This window comes from Notechis scutatus, chromosome 4 (assembly GCF_049901735.1).
Source record: "Notechis scutatus isolate UNSWTSFEM ecotype Mainland chromosome 4, rNotScu1.2, whole genome shotgun sequence".
Taxonomy (NCBI): domain Eukaryota; kingdom Metazoa; phylum Chordata; class Lepidosauria; order Squamata; family Elapidae; genus Notechis; species Notechis scutatus.
This window is the reverse complement of record NC_142012.1, coordinates 78,831,252-78,852,655: the sequence shown is the minus strand read 5'-3', so window position 1 is coordinate 78,852,655 and position 21,404 is coordinate 78,831,252. Positions and strand designations below refer to the sequence as shown.

The 21,404-nt window shown below is 45.3% G+C and overlaps 1 protein-coding gene and 1 long non-coding RNA gene across 4 annotated transcripts in view; one reads left to right on the top strand and one right to left on the bottom strand.

The window, feature by feature from the left end:
* Window positions 1-21,404, bottom strand: part of LRMDA (leucine rich melanocyte differentiation associated) — an 853,545-nt gene that overhangs the window by 182,854 nt on the left and 649,287 nt on the right. The gene's annotated exons all lie outside the window — the stretch shown is intronic.
* Window positions 1,825-19,706, top strand: LOC148130799 (uncharacterized). Its single transcript, XR_015749317.1, has 2 exons — window positions 1,825-1,955; window positions 19,319-19,706. It is a non-coding gene; the product is annotated as an uncharacterized LOC148130799 (long non-coding RNA).

The window sequence follows — 21,404 nt, the reverse complement described above, 5'->3', positions numbered from 1 at the left end:
TGAGCTTTATTCTCCTCCTCCTCCTCCGAAGGAGGGGAGGAGGCCAGCGCAGTTGCTATTCGCTATATCCAGAAAAACATTTTAATTTATAATAGTTAGAACCTGGCCCTTGACCAAGCTGAAAGAACTATGCCTTATTTCACTCGCTCTCCAGTACGTCTCTTCCTGAGATAAATGCATGTGGGGTTTGCCAGATTTCTCTTCTCTTTTGACGTTTTGTTTAGCCCGGCTTGTGACAAGCCAAAAGTTGATGCATCTGTTCCAACCTGCAATATACATCTTTGGTCAACGTAGCCTTTTTCCTTGACAATATTATGTCAAACAATCACATCACAACTGGCTCTGATCTCTTTGTTGTGAACTAATAAATTAAAGACTATTTATTATCCCCCAAGCCTTTTTCCCCCTTTTAATGGTGACACATTTGCGGTGAGTTATGGGGCAGCTTTATAAACTAGGCTCTGGGCCAGTATTGGCCTCGGTGCTCATGTGAACGCTGGGCTCTCCCACTTGGCCTCCCCGCCTGGTGGTAAATCAAGGCAGCTGTCACAGCACACTAAGTTAGTGTGCGTCACAGGGGAGAGCAGGAAGCGTTGGAAAGTACAATTCTGTCCGTCAAACTAATATGTTATATCAGTAGCTTTGTAATCTTCAACCATAAGTTATGGGAAGTGACACCTAAGAATTTGCTTTGAAAGCAACATGTTCCCCAGTTCCTTAAGCTAAAACAGACTCCTTCAGCAGGCGATGGAGTCGCTGTTTATACGAATGGATTTTGTGGCCGCGGCTTTGAATTCAGTCCCACGTCAAGCGTTGCCATCTTGCAGACCTTCCACAGGAAGAGTTCTTCCCTTTTTTCAGAGTCCTTTTCCAGGGGGATCACTGAGATCTGAACGTCCGAATCCCTCCAGCAATTTTTATTTCTCTTTTGCCTTCTCTTTCTTCTCTCTGGTTTTAAGCAACCCAGTAGCAGGGTGGACCCCTTGACGGTTATCATGACAAAGCAGACTCCTGATAGGCAGAAATGAATGGCTACCCTGTTTCTCCCACTTGTGACCTTTGCATTGACAAATGTGGAAAATCACTATGGACAACAGCAGAATGCAAAACACACACACACATACACACACACACAGATAAATTCTAGGGTTTACAGCAGTCACACGATACTCAAAGATCATTTCTTAAAAGCAAAGCAGAACCCTGCATGGTTAGAATTTAATTTCTATTATTGGTAAGGAGCAAGGCATTTGTTGTAACATCTTTAAAGCATCCATGAAAATCTTTGCAGTTGTTATTTTAAAAAACAAAACAAAAACCAAAGACGTGTTCTAAATTGCCGAAACAGGTTTGTGGGCATCACCGTTCAAGTGAATACATCCTACAAAACATAAGAAAGAAAGAGAGAGAGGGAGGGAGGGAGGGAGAGAGAGAGAGAGAGAAAGAAAGAGAAAGAGAATTCTTTATTTGCCAAGTGTGATTTGACACACAAGGAATTTGTCTTTGGTGCATAAGCTGTCAGTGTACATAAAGAAAAAAATAAAATACATTCATCAAGAATCATAAGATACAACACTTAGTGATAGTCATAGGTTACTAATAAGCAATCGAATCATACTAGGAAACAAATAAAACAATATAAATGGTAAAGGTACAAGCAACACGGTTATAGTCATATGTTGGAAGAGATAGGTAATAGGAAGGATGAGAAGAATAATAGTAATACAGTCTTACTAAGTAATTTGACAGTGTTGTGGGAATTATTTGTTTAGTAGAGTGATGGCATTCGGGGGAAAACTCTCTCTGTGTCTAGTTGTTCTGGTGTGCAGTGCTCAATAGCATCGTTTTGAGGGTAGGAGTTGAAACAGTGTATGTCCGGGATGTGAGGGGTCTGTAGATACTTTCACAGCCCTCTTTTTGACTCCTGCAGTATACAGGTCCTCAGCTGAAGGCAGGTTGGTAGCAGTTGTTTTTTCTGCAGTTCTAATTATCTGTTGAAGTCTGTGTCTGTCTTGTCGGGTTTCAGAGCCAAACCAGACAGTTATAGAGGTGCAGATAACTCTTTTGTCCCAAAGGTGCTTTTTAAAGAGGCAACTGGACTTTCTGGTTTTTCTTTGAAGATGTTTTGCTTCTCATCCAAGAAGCTTATCTTCAGCTGAAGAGAAAAGCTTGGGGCGCTCCAGCGGCGAGCACGGATCGAAGCCTTGCAGAGACGAGGTTTCGGTCTGTCTCTGAAGAAGCTCAAACCGGAAGCCCTTAAGTCCAATTGCCTCTTTAAAAAGCATGGTTGGGACAACCATGACCTGAATGACTGACATAGACATACCTCTTTTATGTTTCTCAAGGAACAATAACAACAAAATCAGAGGTAGAAATAAGGTTCTTTGGTAAATAATGGGTATGCAGAAAATATGACTTGATCCTTGAAAAATAAAGCAGAGATCTGGAGGAATATTGTGTCCAGTTTTGGTAACCATATTAGAAAAAAGATGTTGAGACTCTAGAAAGAATGCAGAGAAGAGCAACCAAGATGATTAGGAGACTGGAGACTAAAACATGTAAAGAACGGTTACTGGAATTGCGTATGTCTAGTTTAATGAAAAGAAGGACTGAGGGTGACATGATAGCAGTGTTCCAATATTTCAGGGGCTGCCACAAAGAAGAGGGAATCAAGCTATTCTCCAAAGTACCTGAAGGCAGAACAAGAAGCAATGGATGGAAACTAATCCAGGAGAGAAGAAAGAAGCAACCTGGAATTTAGGAGAAACTTCCTAACAGTGAGAACAATTAATCAGTGGAAGAACTTTCCTTCAGAATTTATGGGTGCTCCAACACTGCAAGTTTTTAAGAAGAGATTTCATCTGAAATGTATAGGGTTTCCTGCCTGAGCATGGGTTTGGACTAGAAGACCTCCAAGATTCCTTTCCAACTCTGTTATTCTGTTCTGTTTAAGAAGACTTCTAGGGAAATGGTTAATGGAGACATTTTTAGTGCCCAACAACGTCTGTCTGTCTGTCTGTCTGTCTGTCTATCTATCTATCTATCTATCTATCTATCTATCTATCTATCCTGATTAAAATTTCAAAACAAAGCATTCAGTTGATAATTGAAAAATAGCTTTTTGTCACATAAGAGAAGTCTTCAGATAATCTCCTGCATTTGTTTGTCTAGATCACTTTCTGTGGTTCCCAGCTTGAGACGTTTTATATGTGGATGCCAAAGCGATTCCATCTTCAGAAACCACAGGGCTGGCCAAAGGAGGCCCTCCTTTTAAAGGTGAACACTGCAGCAAACCACAAACAATGTTAATTGCACCAAGCCATTACAAATTCAAATTCAGCCCAAGGGAAGACTTTGAACAGCGCACTCTTGCTCTGAAGTGTTGTTTGTTTTCAAACTGGCGAAATATTTCAGTTTAATGGTTAGCCAACTTCTTGTTTCATAAGGTCAGAAATAACTGTTTGGAGGTTAATGCACTGGACCTGAGTCTTCTGTTAAATGCCAAACTCTGAATTACCATGTACAAGTGATGTGGTTGTGCTTCGCTTAGGTTGCCAATATTTAGAAGAATAGCAAAGAATATCTGGAGCTCTGAAAGGTGAGGTTTTCGATTTACAAGAGCTGCAGCCTAGGCCATATGTTTGAAACTGTTTTGCACCCAACCAGAAAGGTTTAAAGTTTGCCCTGATTCTCACAAAAACCAAAAGAAAAACCAAAAAGAAAAACACAATTTCTGCTCAATGTGGAGATTCCATCAGAGGCAAATCTCATTCATTACCAACTAGAGTGTTTTGTTTTGACAAACTTCCCATCAATGTTAGTCTTTTCTTTTTCTTTTTTTCTTTTGTGCTGTTATTTGGTGATTTCTATAGGGACAACTTAAGGCAGCGTTCCCCAATCTTGTGGCTGTGCAGCCTGGCTGGAGGGAGGAGTGGGGAATCAGGCCCCATGAGCCACAGGCCAGTGGGTACATGAATGTGTGCACAGCTCACCTTTTTCCAATGTTTGAGAGGCTGCCGCAAAGTGGAGAGGGTTAAATTATTTTCCAAAGCACCAGAGGGCAGGACAAGAAACAATGGATGGATTAAGGAGAGAAGCAACCTGGAATTAAGGAGAAATGTCCTAACAGCAAGAGCAATTAACCAGGGGAACAGCTTACTTGCAGAAGTTGTGGATGTTCCATCACTGGAGGCTTTTAAGAAGACACTGGACATCCACTTGTCTGGAATGATATAGGATCTCCTGCTTGAGCAGAAGGTTGAACTAGAACAGTGGTCGCCAACAAGTGGGCTGGGAACCACTGGTGGTCCATGAGAAAATTTTGGTGTCTGCAGAGAAATGTCACCCTCAAATCAACTAATCCAGGCTGCGCGGGAACACAAGGCTGCGCCACCCACATGGCCTGCCCATCCACTGGCCCCCCACCCTTTGGCCAAGCGCAAACCTTACCTTGAGTAGAGCCATGTGAGCTGGAACTGGAAGGTAAGACCAATGGTAGGGGAGGGAAATCTGCCCTGGGGTGGCTTGCTGACGTTGGTGGGAAAGTCGGTCCCATATTCCAGAGCTGCAGTAATCACAGGACTGGCCTTTTGGTCATCCCATAGCAGCTCCTCCAGTCCATGGCAGTCTGGTTAGGGGTGGGATCTGACTGGTGTAACTACCAGTTTGGTAGTTTTGCGTAAAGTTAAGCTGCATGCGCATGTATATCATTGTCAGCTAGCTGCCTGGACAGCTGAGCAGCGCTGTGCGCGGGTGTACAGCTGTTGAAAAGGCACTTTTTTCCTGCTTTTTCAACTGCAGCTGTGTCATACAAAGCAGCTACAGTTGAAAATGCAGGAAATAAAGGTCAGGTAAGAGCCCGGGTGGGCGGGTGCACCAAAACAACAGCAGACATAGAACCGGTTCTAAGGATGCTCTCTGTTTGCTGCTCTTCAGAGCAACTGGTTCTACAGAGGTGGCCAGAACCAGTAGAATCCCACCTCTAAGTCCGGTGCACCCGGGTGGAGGAGCAGCTGCTCCAGGATGATCACAGGGCCAGTCCTGTGACTACTGCAGCTCTGGAATATGGGACCGACTTCAGCAAGCCACCATCAGTCAAAATTAATATTAATGGTCCACGGTATTTAAAATTATGAGTTTGGCAGTCCCTGAAGTCCAAAAGGTTGATGAGAGAGAGAGGCAGTTTCTGTAAGCAACACCAGAATGTTTCCTTCCTGCCTTCCTTACAGGATTAGGCCAGTAATTTCTTCTAACAACTGGTTCTCCAAACTGCTTAGAATGTTAACAATTCTAGAGAATAGGTGCGAACCTGTGGAATCCCACCTCTGGTTTTAGTCCTCTAATCCTCTTGGTTACTCTTCTCTGCACTCTTTCTAGAGTCTCAATGTCTTTTTATACTGTGGTGACCAAACTGCATGTGGTATTCTAGGTGTGGTCTTAGGAAGGAAGGTAGGAAGGAAGGAAGGAAGGAAGGAAGGAAGGAAGGAAGGAAGGAAGGAAGGAAGGAAGGAAGGAAGGAAGGAAGGAAGGAAGGAAGGGATCTGATATGATCTTTTTCATATCACATGGAAAGGAAGAGGAGGTTCACTTTAGTTGCTTCCACGGAAGAAACTTATTACCTTCCCCTAAAACCATCTTGCACCCATCTGACACAGCAGTGGAGCTCTCAGCTTGTCCAATATAAACCGAGCCACTTCGGCTGAATTCTGGAAGAACTACTGCAGCAACATGAGAAACTGAACTGCAGTTCCAGAGACAGATTGGGGGTTGCTGTGACTACCTCTCTATCCTTTCTTGCTAAGTTCATTCCTGCCAATAAGAAGACACACAAAACCTCTTATTTCATGCCAAGGCAGATATACTGTAGCATAGCTCGCTCGTATTGTTTTAAATAACCACCACCACCCCCTAGAAATCAGTCTACGTACAGGTCCCGAGAAGTTTTCTCTTTTCCTCCATAATCCTCCCTCCCTCCAGCTGCTTCATAAAAGATCTAAAGTCAAACTGTGGTCAATCATCTTCTTTAGTTAGCAAGGACAGGTAGAACATTGGCGTGGGCGAGCCAAATGATTTGTGTGTTTACTCGTGGCCTCCTTCATCTACCCATTTATAATGTGGCTTTCTACATCAGTTTCTTCCTTAAGACAGTTTCAATATTTAAAGTACAGTTTTGGACATAAATAATAAAGGAAGTTTTTAAAAAAATCATCTCAAGGTTTTGTGTTTTTTTGAAATGATAGTGGTCTTTGCCCTACTCTTAAACACCACAAGAGTGGAAGTAGGTGGGTGCAAGTTACTCAGGAGAAATGCCTGGGACTGGTTCATCTTCCTCCAAGCTGACATCTGGAAAAACAACTGGGGAAGCGTCATCACAGAAGGTTTCCACCAGGGGTGGGATTCAAATTTTTTTACTACTGTCTGTGGGTGTGGCTTGGTGGGTGTGGCAGGGGAAGGACACTGCAAAATCCCTATTCCCTCCCCACCCCACTAACTTGCTTTCCAGCTCCATTTTCCTTTGCAGGGCAACCAAAGAAGACCCAGCCCATCAGCTAGGACTCAATGGGAGGCAGAGAATAGATGGGGGCAGGGGTCAGTCAGAGGCAGTATTTGCTGGTTCTCCGAACTACTCAAAATTTCCACTACTGGTTCTCCAGAACTGGTCAGAACTGGCTGAACACAACCTCTGGTTTCCACTCACCACGAGATTGGGCAGAATGATCACGCTTTAGGCCATGACAATCAAACAAAGTCATTTTGTAGGACCCAGAAAACATGACTTCTCTCTTGTGGCCCCTCCCCTCTGCCATTGTTCTTACCTCAACAACTCGGTGGGATTGGATGGTTAAGGAACCTCTAGATTTTGGAGGTTGGTGTCAGTAATGTAGTCTTCCAGTCAGCTGTTGTTGTTTTTTTAAATCTATTTTCCCCCTTTTAATTTTAATCTTCCCAGAGCCACTGAGGGTTTGGGAGACCTCAAAATTGAATTATTTATATAATAGCTAAATAAACATATGCGGCTTAGATCCTGTTTTTGAGTTCAATAGAGCATATTGAGATTTGGATCTATTCCACACATTCATTTCTGTGTAGTCTGAGTATCTTCACTTGATTATAATCTTCAAGAAATCCTAAGTCATCTGCATAAGAACAAAACTCCCCAGTTAGACATTTAAATGGACCTTGGTTTTCCTCCATCTCTCCAACCACTGTCCATTATTCACCAGTTAAATGGAAGAAAAGTCTAAAAATAAAATGTCATGCACACACACACACACACACACACACACACACACACACACACACCAAGCCCCAGACTGAAATAATTTTTTTAAATAAGGCAATCTGCAGATAAAGAATACATTTTTGTTCTAATGTCTTCCAGAAATTATTTCTTCAAATTCTGTCAGAAATCAAATGTATCCTAGATACCATTAAATAATATGCAATGTTTTACTTGTATAAAAGGGAAGATAAGGTCTCTCTCTCCCTATCTATCTATCTATCTATCTATCTATCTATCTATCTATCTATCTATCTATCTATCTATCTTTTCTGAGGTTTTTGCGGGTATTTGTATGTGGATCTTTGGTTATTCGGGTTTTCTCCCACATAAAATTAGCAAAGATACTTCCAATTTTATGCGGGAGAAAATCTGAATAACCAAAGACACACACACACACACACACACACACACACACACACACACACACACACACACACACAATATATATATATATATATATATATATATATATATATATATATATATATATATATATATATATATATATATGGATCTTTGGTTATTCGGGTTTTCTCCGCGTAAGATTGGAAGTATCTAGGCAACGTTTCGATGAAGTCTCATTCATCATCTTCAGGCTTCTGTCTTCAGCTCTGTGCTTCTCAGAGTGATGTGAGCTTGCAGCTGCTTCTTCCTTTTAACTGCTAGTGGGGGTGTGACTTGATTGGGTGGGGGCTTGGCTGTGTTCTGATTGGGTGGGGGTGTGTTCTGATTGGTTGGGGTTTGGCTGTGTTCTGATTGGTTGGGGGTTGGCCATGTTCTGATTGGCTGGAGGTGTGTTCTGTTCAGGTGGGGGCTTGGTTATGTTCAGGTGGGGGCTTGGTTGTGCCAAACCCCCAACCAATCATATATATATATATATATATATGGATCTTTGGTTATTCGTGTTTTCTCCCGCATAAAATTGGAAGTATCTAGGCAACGTTTCAATGAAGTCTCATTCATCATCTTCAGGCTTGTGTCTTCAGCTCTGTGCTTCTCAGAGTAAAAGAAGCACAGAGCCGAAGACACAAGCCTGAAGATAATGGTGTTCGGCTTGGTTGGGTATTTTCCCACGTCATTGTAGTTCTTTTAAAGTTGTAGCAACGTTTCAGCAGAATCTCATCTGCCATCATCAGGCTTCTGTATTGTGTCCGTCTGTGGGTCAGACTTTTACAGTGGTTTCAGATTTAAATTTGGGGCAGCCTATTGCTGTGCCAGAATGGTTTTTTCTTCATCCTGATTGGTTGGGAGTCTTGGTCTGTGTTTATTGGTCTCGGAGTTTGCTGTGTTCTGCTTGATGGGTGTCTCTGATATCTTCTGTCTGTTTTTTGGCTCTTTTTGTATCTTGATTGGCTGGCAGCATTGTGTTACTTTAATGGAGGCCTTTAGTGCAGCTTGGCTTCGGGTAAATGGACGGCTATCATTAGTTAGGAAGCTGGGTTTCATCTGGGTGCCTGGTTGGGGTGTGTTTGAGCTGGAGGTATCAGGGGGATCTGTTTGTGCCCAGGTGTTTGCCTGGCTTGTGGTGTGGATATTTTTTTGTTTGTGAGTGCAGGCTTCCAAATGATTGACAGCCTGGTGGAATCATCTCTTCTGTTCATGCTTTCTGGTCTTTTTCAATCTCTATGGCTTCTCTGATGACTCTGTGGCTAGGGTTTTCCATAGTGGCCAGGGTTTTGGTGCCATTGAAGTTGATGCTATGACCTGTAGCTTCCATGTGTTGGACTAGTGAGGAAGTGTGTTCCAGCTTTTTGACTGCATTTTTGTGTTCATCCAGGCGGGTACTTATTCTTCTATTGGTCTGTCCAATGTATGTGGCCGGGCATGATGCACAGGGGACTTCGTATATGCCTTGGTTTTCCAGGTCAATTTTATCTTTGGGGTTGCTAAGGATGGCTGCTATTTTTCTGTCTGTTTTGAAGGCAGTCCTGATGTGATGTCTGTGTAGTACCTTACTAATTTTGTCTGTAGTACCTCTTATGTAGGGCAGGACAGCTGTTCCATAGGTCTGTTCATCTTCTGGGTCTCTATTATGTTTCAGTGTGTTTTTGTGGATCAAGCTGGTGATTTTGCTTTTGTGGAAGCCATTGGCTGTGAGTACTTTAGTCAGGGTGCATAGTTCAGCCTTAATGTGTGTCTTGAAGTGCAAGCAAACTGGCACTAAGCCGAAAGCACCAGCCTGAAGATGGCGAGTGGGACCTCGCCGAAACGTTGCCTAGATACTTTGAATCTTACGCGGAGAAAACCCGAATAACCAAAGATCCATATATATATATATATATATATATATATATATATATATATATATATATATATATATATATATATACACACACACACACACACACACACACACATATATATATATATATATACATACATACATACATACATACATACATACATACATACATAGATTTGGAAGGGACCTCAAAGGTCTTCTAGCCAAACCCCCAGCTCAAGACAAAAGACCCTTATACTATCCCAGTTAAATGGTTGTCCAATCTATACTTTAAACCCTCTAGTGATGCCAATTTCTGGACTGGAAGTGTGAATTCCAAAGCATATAGTTGTATCAAAAGGCAGAACCTGGATTATCATAGCTTGGACTGAGCCAAATTCCTGACCTTGAGACTGGAAACCAACCAGAATAACCTCTTTGAATGGTCTTCCCATGTACATTACATTAGATCAAACACCCATGTCTGTAATGGAGAAGCATTAAATATGATCCCTTGGTAAGAGCCAACTTGCAGTATTGCATACAGTTTTGGCTGCCGTGATATCAAAAGATGTTGAGATTCTAAGAAAGAATATACGATTAGGCAACCGAAAGCTGAAACATATGAAGAACATTGTAATAATTGGGTATGTTTAGTCTAATGAAAATAAGGACTGGGGTGACATGATAACAGTGTTCCAATATTTGAGGGGCTGCCCCAAAGAAGAAGGAGTCAAGCTATTCTCCAAAGCACCTGAAGGCAGCACAGGAAGCAATGGATGAAAATTAATCAAGGAGAGAAGCAACCTAGAACTAAGGAGAAATTTCCAGACAGAACAATTAACCAGTGGAACAACTTGCCTCCAGAAGTTGTGAATACTCCAACACTGGAGGTTTTTAGGAAGAGATTGGACAACTGTCTGTCTGAAATGGTTATACGATTTCCTGTTTGAACAGGGGGTTGGTCAAGAATTCTGATGATAGTCATGACAATGATGATCTCCCTTCAACGTGCTTGAATTTACTCATGCAAAAAAGTGTGTCAGACGGAATCCTGGCTGACCTCCAAGATCCCTTCCAACTCTGTGATTCTCTTAATTCTAATCCACCCTTTTAGTACACAGGACAGTCCCTTCAACTATGTGTAGCCTAGTGCTGGCCCCTAAACGTAGCACACCACTGACCTCCCTACCTTAAGACACAGAGCTAAAATCATATCTTTCCTCCCCTCTCCTGTTGACGAGGGGGGAAAAGTTGGCCCAGAATTACTTTGAAACAATTAACGTACAGGACTCTAGAATTCAAACGCCAACCACACCGCAGCTTTAATCTCCAGAGCCAAGAATAAACAGTGGAGGCAGGGGGTCCCTCAACACCCCCTCTGCAGATAATAAGTTCAAGGTAGCAGGCCAGTGGGTTTATATAAAAAAACAACAACTCAGAGTCGGTGTAATGGCATTTATTACAAAGCTATATTTAATTATATTAGTCAATCTTTATTAGAATCCTTATGAGCGCAGAGAAGTCTATTATAATCTTTCTTTCTAATGATCTCTTCGCTATCCTAGTCATAAAAGTCTGGGGTTAATTAATCATCTGTTTGCAATCGTGAGTAAACATCGAGTCAATTAAGAATTGATAAATAAATACCACACTCCTGAGGCTATGGACGTTACAGATACTCTGCTCATCCTCCCTGCAGCTCAGCAGAATCTGAAAGCTTTGCTAGATGGCAGCAAATAGATACAGAAATCTGCGGTTCCATCCTAGAGGCTGTCTGGATTTTTGCAGACCATTCAGGCTAACCACCATGTTTTCAGAGTTGGCCAGGAACTACAGTACCTGTGATGAACCAAAGGGGCGTGGCACAAAGGGAACCCAGTCAGATAATCAGTAGGAGTCCCTTTATTAGCTCCAACTTTGCCGTCAAGGTCCTGTTTGCCTTTTGGTCTGGAGAAAAACTCTCCCAGGAACAGCCTTTGGCTGCAGAGAATCAAGTCCAAAACAAGGTCAACAAAAACTGTAACTGTTGTGTCCCTGACTAGCTAAGTCTTCAACCTGGTCCGCATTTTGAGCGGGACCATCTGACTGTTCCCATTGGTTGGTGCCGTTTGACAGCAGACTATATAAGGAGCTGTCAAACGGCATCAGCTGGGGCAGTTGGGGCTCCGCCCAGCCAGCCGGCTGCCAGCCCAGCTGGGCAGCCACGTTAATCTGTTACTGCTTCAAATAAAGAAACGTTATTCTTCAGCTCCTGTGTCTGCCTGGTGTGTCCGTCAAGACCAATACAACACTGGCGACGAGGATGGGATATCAGAAGAGACACCCAGGCAAGAAGCTAAGTCACTGAAGAAAGAGCTGAAGCCACAGAATGTCTGGAGCCGCAGACAGTCTCTGCGCGCGCCAAATTTAAAGAGCCTCCTCAGCTGAGGAAAAGAAAGTCTCCTGAGCTGAGGAAAAGAAAGTCTCTCTGAGCTGAGGAGAAAAAGTCTCTCTGAGCTGAGGAAAAGTCTCTCTGAGCTGAGGAAAAGTCTCCCTGAGCTGAGGAAAAGAAAGTCTCTCTGAGCTGAGGAGAAAAAGTCTCTCTGAGCTGAGGAAAAGTCTCTCTGAGCTGAGGAAAAGTCTCTCTGAGCTGAGGAAAGGAAGTCTCCTGAGCTGAGGAGAAAGTCTCCTGAGCTGAGGAGAAAGTCACTGCCTGACAGGCACTCTAGCCTCCCGTGCGAAAGGCACCCCTGTTGGCGCTACCAAAAGCGCAGAAGTCTGAAAAGCCTCCCCAGCCGAGGAACAGACGTCGCCTCAAGGCCCGTGAAGGCTGGCGAAACCCCGTTGGCGCTACCAAAAGCGCAGAAGTCTGAAAAGCCTCCCCAGTCGAGGAACAGACGTCGCCTCAAGGCCCGTGAAGGCTGGCGAAAAAAACCCACCCCGTGGGCGCTACAAGAGCGCAAAAGCCTGCAGCCTCTAGCAGAGGTCCAGACTTTGCCTCAAGGCCGTGAAGGCCGGCGAGTCCACGCTTCCCCCCACCCGATCCGGCCGTTGTTACTCGCTGCCGCCGCGCATGCTCCCGACAGCCGCTCCCGCTTAAGGACGGCGAGCGCCTCGCTGCCTCCGCTGCCGCCGCTGCGGCCTCCGCTCTTCAGCGCGCCGCGCCTCCGCTCTTCAGCCGCTCCGCTGCCGCTGCCGTGGCCTCCGCTCTTCAGCCGCCGCCCGCTCCGCTCTTCAGCCGCCGCCGCTCCGCTGTCGCCGCCGCGGCCTCTCCGCTGTCGCCGCCGCGGCCTCGCTGCCGCCGCCTCCGCTCTTCTGCCGCCGCCGCGTTGCGCCTCCACTCTTCTGCCGCCACTGCGGCCTCGCTGCCGCCGCCGCGCCTCCGCTCTTCTGCCGCCACCGCAGCCTCCGCTGCGGCTGCCGCGGCTCTCCGCTCTTCTGCCGCCGCGCCGCTCTCCTCTTCTGCCGCCGCCGCGCCTCTCTCTTCAGCCGCCGCCGCGTCCTCCGCATTTGTGCCGCCGCTGCGGCCTCCGCTTTCAGCCGCCGCGGCCTCCGTTCTTCAGCCGCCACAGGCTCCGCTCTCCGCCCGCGCCTCTCCGGCTTCTGCCGCCGCTGCGCATCCGTCTTCAGCCGCCGCTGCGGCTCACGCTGCCGCCACTGCGGCCTCCGTTCCGCCGCCGCCTCTACGCTGCCTCGCTGCCGCCGCCAGCCTCCGCTCTCCTGCCGCCACCGCGGCCTCCGTTCTCTGCCGCCGCTGCCTTCGCTGCCGCCGCCGCCGCTGCCTCCGCTTTCTTCTGCCGCCGCCGTCGGGCCTTCCACAGCCGCCGCCGCTCCGCCGCCTCGGGCTCCGCTGCCGCCGCTGCCCTCTGCTCTTCTGCCGCCGCCGCCGCCGCCGCTGCCTCCGCTTCTTCTGCCGCCGCAGCGCTGCATCCGCAGCCGCTCTTCCGCAGCCGCCGCGCGACCTCCGCTGCAGTCGCCTCCCCGCTCTGCCGGCCGCCGCCGCTGCCGCCTCTCGCCGTGGCCGCCGACAGCCCGAGCGCCTCCTCGACTCCCACCGGCTGCCGAGCGATGGGCCACTGCCGGTGCAGCTTTCGCCATTGTGGACTGGGTGCAGCCATTGGCTCTGCAGAGATGCAGCCCTCCGGGTTGAGCATGGCTGGTGTGGCGTTTCCATGATTCACTGAGTTGTTTGAGACTTTTCTTCATTCTCTCACTTATGTTAACTAAAAATTCTCTCTGCACCCCCTCCTTCCCAGTGGCTCTGGGGGATGGATCCGGTATTTAGGGGTGGTGGTGTCAGGCGTTGAACAAGGAGGTGCGCACCCACCATTAGAGTCCTTCCATGCACCCACCTCCAGGGTCTCTCCCACCTGGGCTAGTCTCCCTTGACATTAGCACTACACTCCCCAAGGGGGCGAAAGCTAGGTGGGTGGGAGGTTGGATTGTCACTACCCTAGGGGGCCAGGAGAGCACGAAGGCCTGCTCCCTTTTTCAGCCTTAGGCCTTGACCATCATAGTCAGCTCCCTAACTCAGTGGTCCCCACATAGCCCTTCACGCAAGCCATAGCTAGACCTGCCATCTCTGCAGCATTGGTTCCAAGGCAGGCAGCTGTCAGTATTTGACCCACAACCCTTGGGATGTGGGGCCCCCTACTCCGCCACAGGCGGGAGGTCACCTGGGCAGGGTTGCTTGCCACGTTTGTCAGGGTCTCCTTCCCAGGCCAGGTGCTCCTCCCTGGCCACTAGTTCAATTTCCTCACTAGTTCAATTTCCTTGTTTATACCATGGTATTCCCAAAAGGCTGGGCAGCGCATGCCCTTAGCTAGGGAAAGGGGTGTTGTGTCCCTGACTAGCTAAGTCTTCAACCTGGTCCGCATTTTGAGCGGGACCATCTGACTGTTCCCATTGGTTGGTGCCGCTTTGACAGCAGACTATATAAGGAGCTGTCAAACGGCATCAGCTGGGGGCAGTTGGGGCTCCGGCTCCAGCCAGCCGGCTGCCAGCCCAGCTGGGCAGCCACGTTAATCTGTTACTGCTTCAAATAAAGAAACGTTATTCTTCAGCTCCTGTGTCTGCCTGGTGTGTCCGTCAAGACCAATACAACAGTAACTATAAATCCAATCAAGGCAAGATAAGGTCATTAGTCTGGCAGGGAAAGAGCAAGAAGTCCAGACCTGAAGGAACGGCTGTAATTCAACACGATTGGGAGGATGCCAGGAACGCAGACAACCAAAGTCAACCTAAGATAAACTCACGTTTGTTCCCAGCAGCTGCCATACTTAGCTTGCAGCTCTTTTAAACTCTCATTCCCAGCTGTGGCTAAGGAAGGGAATCAGGGCCCTTTCCTCCCCCATAAGCCATGCAACCCATATTGCTCCCTTCTCCGTTCCTCCCTGCATGCCTTAGGATGAAGAGGGGGTGGGCCTGGGTCTTCCTCTGAACTCCCTGTCCCTTGTTCTACCTCTCCCCTGCTCTGCCCAGCCGGACTTTGCCCTTCCCCAGTTTTCTTCACAGCCAATGGGGCCAGCCAGGGGTGGGATTTGGCAGTTCTCTGAACCAGCCTGAACCTGGGCCAACCCATAGCAGCCCACCCCTGCTTTCCACCCCTTGCTTTACATCCTTAAATGCCCAACATCGACTGACACTGAGAAGAGATTCACTATCAGGCTTTAGCAAATATGATGAGTCTTGTTTTTGCTTTGACAAAGGACGCATACCCACTTATGAAACAAAATAAGGATTAAAAAGTACACCTTTTAAGCCATACGGATAAAAACATGAATATGAAAACATAATCCAAAACGGCAAAGCAAGCAACAAGCTTTCCAATGTCTTAGACGTCTTCGACTTACGATGATGCATTTAGTGGCCGTTCGAAGTCATGACGGCACTGAAAAATGTGGATTGCAAGTGGTCCTCAAATTTACAACAATCACGGGATTCCCCCATGCTCACATAATCGAAATCCAAGCCCTCACCTATTCAGCATGTAGAGATGAATAATGCATTCAAAACAAATTATGCCCACACCTTCTTAGAGCTGTGCAATTCTATGCGATTGGACTTTTTCACTTATACTTTTTGCCTCATCAATCAATCAATCAATCAATCAGAATAGAGCTGGAAGGGACCTTGGAGGTCTTCTAGTCCAATCCCCTGCCTAGGCAGGAAACCCTACACCACTTCAGACAAATGGTTGTCCAATCTCTTCTTAAAAACTTCCAGTTTTGGAGCATTTACAACTTCTGGAGGCAAATTGTTCTCAGTGTCAGGAAATGTCTCCTTAGTTCTAGGTTGGTTCTCTCCTTGATCAATTTCCATCCATTGTTTCTTGTCTTGCCTTCTGGTGCTTTGGAAAATAAGTTGACTCCCCCTTCTCTGTGGCAGCCCCTCAAATACTGGAATATTGCTATCATGTTCCCCCTAGTCCTTCTTTTCTCTAGACTGGCCTTATCCACTTCCTGCAACTATTCTTCACAAGTTTTGTTCTCAAGGCCTTTAATCACCGTAATTGTTCTTCTCTGCACTTTTCCAAAGTCTCAACAACTTTTTTTGTAATGTGGTAGCCAAAACTGGGTGCAATATTCCAGGTGTGGCCTTACCAAGGATTTATAAAGCGGTATTAATACTTCACATGATTTTGATTCTATGCCCAAGGATTGTATTAGCTTTTTTGGCTGCTGCCGCACACTGCTGGCTTTTGTTTAAGTCATTGTCCACTATGAGTCCATGGTCCCTCTCACAGTTACTGTTTTTGAGCCAGGTTTTAGAACCGCATAGATTAGCCACAACTTCACTTTCTGTTCTTTTTTTTCCTTACTGTCTTCGAATTTTTTTAAACCTCAGAAATTTGAACAGATTTGTAACAATGAGTTAGTTTTAGAAAAGGCATAGGTTCCATATAAATCAGACTTTTTTTTTTCTCACAATGCGCCACCACTGATTTTGCCTTTTGTGTAATGTTAAACTTGGGCTAGCAAGCAGGAAGGAAAGAGTCAAAAAGAACATACTAACCACATAAAACCCTAGATGCAGTAGGGGAACGAAGTCTTTAGGAAAGCCTTTTAAAAAGCACTAGATCATTTAATGGAACATGATAGAGTGGTGTTCCCTCCATGTGGAAAATTGAGAGAGACTTTTTTAGATGTGAGTAAAAGTATTAAGACTTCTAAAAGGAGACAAAAATATTTCAGACACAGGCCATGGACCCCTGGTAGTTAGAATTTAGAATAGAATAGAGTTGGAAGGGACCTTGGAGGTCTTCTAGTCCAGCCCCCTATGAAAGCAGGAGACTCTATACCATTCCAGACAAATGTCCAATCTCTTCTTAAAACCCTCCAGTGATGGAGCACCCACAACTTCTGAAGGCAAAGCTGTTCCGCTGGTTAATTGTCCTCACAGTTAGGAAGTTTCTCCTTAAATTCCAGGTTGCTTTTCTCTTTGATCAGTTTCTATCCATTGTTTCTTGTCTTGCCTTCTGGTGCTTTGGAAAATAATTTGACCCCCTCTTCTTTGTGGCAGCCTCTCAAATACTGGACGACTGCTACCATGTCGCCCCTAATTCTTCTTTTCTTTAGACTGGTCAGACCCAAACCTGCAGCCGTTCTTCAAATGGTTTAGTCTCCAGGCCTTTGACCATCATAGTTGCTCTTCTCTGCACTTTTTCCAAAGTTCAATCTTTTTTTTTGTAGTGCGGTGACCAAAATTGGTTGCAGTATTCCAGGTGTGGTCTTACGAGGGTTTGTTATTTTATTTTATTTTGTCAAGCAATTATTAGATAACAGGTATAAGTATAAACATGGTTATGAATACGTGAAATGGGTACGAATAAGAAAAACAAAAGAAACAATAGGACAGGGACGGTAGGCACATTGGTGCGCTTATGCACGCCTTCTTAGGAAATGGGTGAGGTCAATAGTAGACAGTCTAAGGTTAAAGTTTTTGAGGTTTGGGGGAAAAACCACAGAGTCAGGTAGAGTATTCCAGACATTGACCACTCTGTTGCTGAAGTCATATTTCCTGCAATCAAGTTTGGTGTGATTAACCTTGAGTTTGTATCTATTGTTTGCTCTTGTGTTGTTATGGATGAAGCTGAAGTACTCATTTACAGGTAGGACATTGCAATGTATGATTTTATATACTATACTTAGATCAGACCGTTTTCTAGGTCTAGAATTTCAAGTCTTGTGGCATAAGGTATTCTGCAACGAGTAGAGGAGTGGAGAACTCTTCTTGTGAAATATTTCTGGACTTTCTCAATTGTATTAATATCAGATATGTAATGTGGGTTCCAGACTGATGAGCTGTATTCAAATATTGGTCTAGCAAATGTTTTGTATGCTCTAGTTAGTAGAGTGATTATACCGGAGATAATACCAGGATTATAAAGGTTTTATAAAGTATGATCTTGATTCTATGCCTCTGTTTATACAACCCAGGATTGTATTAGCTTTTTTGGCTGCTGCCGCACACGGCTGACTCATACTCAAATGATCATCCACTAGGACTCCAGGGTCCTTCTCACAGTTACTATTTAAGGTTATGGATATCATAGTAACTCACTGTGCAAAACATCTTTAAGAGAGCAACCCAAATTGTGTTTTCAACTTGTACCTGCATATACAGTAGTCCTAAGCATAAAATACCTTCTTCTATATTGACCTGGAACTTAATCATAGCAGTTTTAATCAAGATCTATTATGAGGCATGGAAAGAAGACCAAGTTGCAACCAAGCAAGGAATTCCTCTGACATTGGATTGAGGTCCTTGATCATGTTCATTTTAACAGAATTAGAGAAAGTATTTCAGAAAAGAGAAGTAATTACCCCTAAGCTGTAATCTGCCTTCTTTCAAAACATATGACACCACGAATTCTCCTTAATGGCAAAGTTATGGTCCTGAAACTTAATTAAGCATCTTTTCTAATCAAATTAACTCTGGCTTCTTAAGTAGAGTTTCTAACCTCAGAGTGGCTTTAAAACATTGCTTCGTTCAGCCATTACCTTTGCAACAGAATGATAATTTCCCCTTGAAATGAACCTCTTAGAAAGAGTGATTATGCGCTGGTTGACTAAAAATACATAAAAGCTAAAATAACACAGGCAGTGACATGCACTTGGTTCAGCACTGATTTCAAGGCATTTGAAATCTCTGGAATTAGCTCTGCCGCTAACAGGAAGGTACAAGGATCACAATGCAAAGCGTGCTGATATGAAGAGCTCCTTCATGAAGAAGTTGACTCAGAGAGTTACAAAATGGCAGACAGAACATAGTATCAGCCTTGGAAGCCATTTTTCCTCAGGAGCTTTGAGGCTGCCACATTTACTGCCTGGGAATTTGGGAGGGGGGACTTCATAGAAGAAAAGATTAGACACAACAACATTCTTTCTCAGAGAGTCAAGGACAGGTTGCCCTGCACCTGGAGGGGAGTGTCTGGAGGAAAATCTCCAGTTGGGATGATGTGATGACCCAGAGTGTAACGCAAACATAACAAAATCCAAAACGTAAATAAATGTCCTTTAATGCCTCCAACTTGGCCCCACTGTTCAATAATTCTTAATTGGAGATAAAACGTACTTAAAAATAGTCTTCAAAAGAAAGCAATACAGTCTGAATTTAATGAGCAGATAGAGGTGAAATAAAAAAAACCAAAGAAACTACAATGATGAAATTTCAACAACTGAACAGGAGAAGTATTTACCAAATTCAAGGAGATAACAAGGCACAGTCTTTTGGAAGGATGCTAACCAAGATAACTTCAGCCCAAAATAACACACATTTTGCTTCTGGCAACCTATGTTTTAACCGTCTCTCTTGTATACTATTCTCTCCAGCTGTAACCAATGAGGAGGATCATGGCCACTTTCTCTCTCGTAAGCCATGTTGTTGCCTTCTCCGCTTCTCCCTGTGTGTCCTAGGATGAAGAGAGGATGGGCCTGGTTCTTCCTCTGACTGCCTAGTTGGCCTCTGCCCTTCCCCAACCTCCTCCACAACCTCTGGAGCCACACCTCCACTCCCTGTCAGCTGTTCCTCCTCTCCCTCAGAGTCTGACTCTACCAAGGGCGTGACAGATGAAGATTTGATTGGGCCATGTGTTGGACTGATGGGTGCAGGGGAGGGATCTTTGATTTCTCTTTTGGGAAGGAAAAACCTGGAACTCTCAGATTCGGGTTTTCCCAGATGTGCCAATATCGCAACTCTAATAAAATGGAACTTTGAGGAGATGCTTGTCTCGGAGTTTGTTTTGAGTTGGTTAGTTGGAATGCTGACACATAGAATAATAGGATTAGAAGGGACCTTGGAGGTCTAGTATAACCCATTGCTCAAGCAGGAGATTGTGTACCATTGGGCATCCTTTTCTTGATGGGTGATGGAGCACCTGAAACTTCCAGAGGTAAGCCTATATGTCACATATTAAATCTCTCAAGGGTTTGGGGACTGTCTACAACAGAGGTGCCAAACTCAAGGCCCGCAGGCCAGATCTGGCCCACAGGGTGCTTAGATCTGGCCAACGGGACCGGCCTGGAAAGAGCAAAGGACCAGCAAAAATGGAGCTGGGGCGTGTTTGTGTGCAGCCCCACCAGGTTCCATTTTCACTGGCAGAGGGCTGCAGGAGGCCGCCCAGGCTGAAAACAGAGCCCAGGGAGGTATGTGCCCCCCTCAAGCTACATTTTCACTAGCGGAAGGCTATCAAAAAAGACTAAAAACAGAACTATAGGAGAAACATTTCCCTTTTTGCATTTGAGCCTGCAAGAAGGGATGGGAAAGGAGAAAGAGAAAGAGGAAAGACTAAAGAAAAAGAAGGGAAGATGGAAGAGAGTAAGGAAAGAAAAATAAGGAAGGAAGGAAGGAAGGAAGGAAGGAAGGAAGGAAGGAAGGAAGGAAGGAAGGAAGGAAGGAAGGAAGGAAGGAAGGAAGGAAGGAAGGAAGGAAGGAAGGAAGATTATAATGAGAGTGAGGGAAGGTCTCAGGGAAGTCCTGCCTTAGCACTTGGCCACCATAGGTGCCCCCAACATGAGTCCCATGTCACGCCCACCATGGCCACGCCCACCCCCTGGCCATGCCCCGCCCTGGCCTTCCAAGGTCAAACACAACCTTAATGCTGCCCTCAGTGAAATTGAGATTGACACCCCTGGTCTACAATATCCGGCTGTCTATATATTTAGCAGAGTCTGTAGACTTCACTGCTTTAGCTCTGCAAGCCAAGTTGCTTACATTAGCACTTTTGACGCACTGAAATTTGGAAAGCAGAGCTGGATGAATTCCGGAAACTGATGGGTATGATTGACAGGGCAATCATCATCACCATGAAGTTCAAATCATGTTGCAAAATTTGTCAAAAGCCTCCACCTGTTTAGAATTTCTGTCCCTCTCTGCCAAATACATCCTTTTCCCCCCCGCTCTCTTTCTTTTAACAGTATTATTTTGTCAGGGCAGGAAGCAGTTCGACAACATAACACATTAAATCTGGAATGCTACCAGGTGTGAAATCCACATCGACTTGTCAAGGCCACCATCTTGGACATGTATGTGTTCAGCATGGGCATCAAGGATAGGATGGGGGAATGCAGTGCTGTTCATTGCTTAGACACTTCATCTGTCAGTTCCACGAGATGATCTCATCTCTCTCCAATCATCTGGCTGGATTGGCAGTGTCAATCTTACGTCTTTCAATTCCTGAATGCTTCCTCCACTTTTGACTGTGGTATGCTATCCCACAGTCGAACAAAGAGTCGATCAATCAGAATTGAGCTGGAAGGGACCTTGAAGGTCTTCTAGTCCAACCCCTGCTCATATATCATTTCAGTTAGGTGGCTGTTCAGTCACTTCTTAAAAACCTCCAGTAATGGAGCACCCACGACTTCTGAAGGCAAAGCTCTTCCACTGGTTAATTGTCCTCACTGTTAGGAAGTGTCTCCT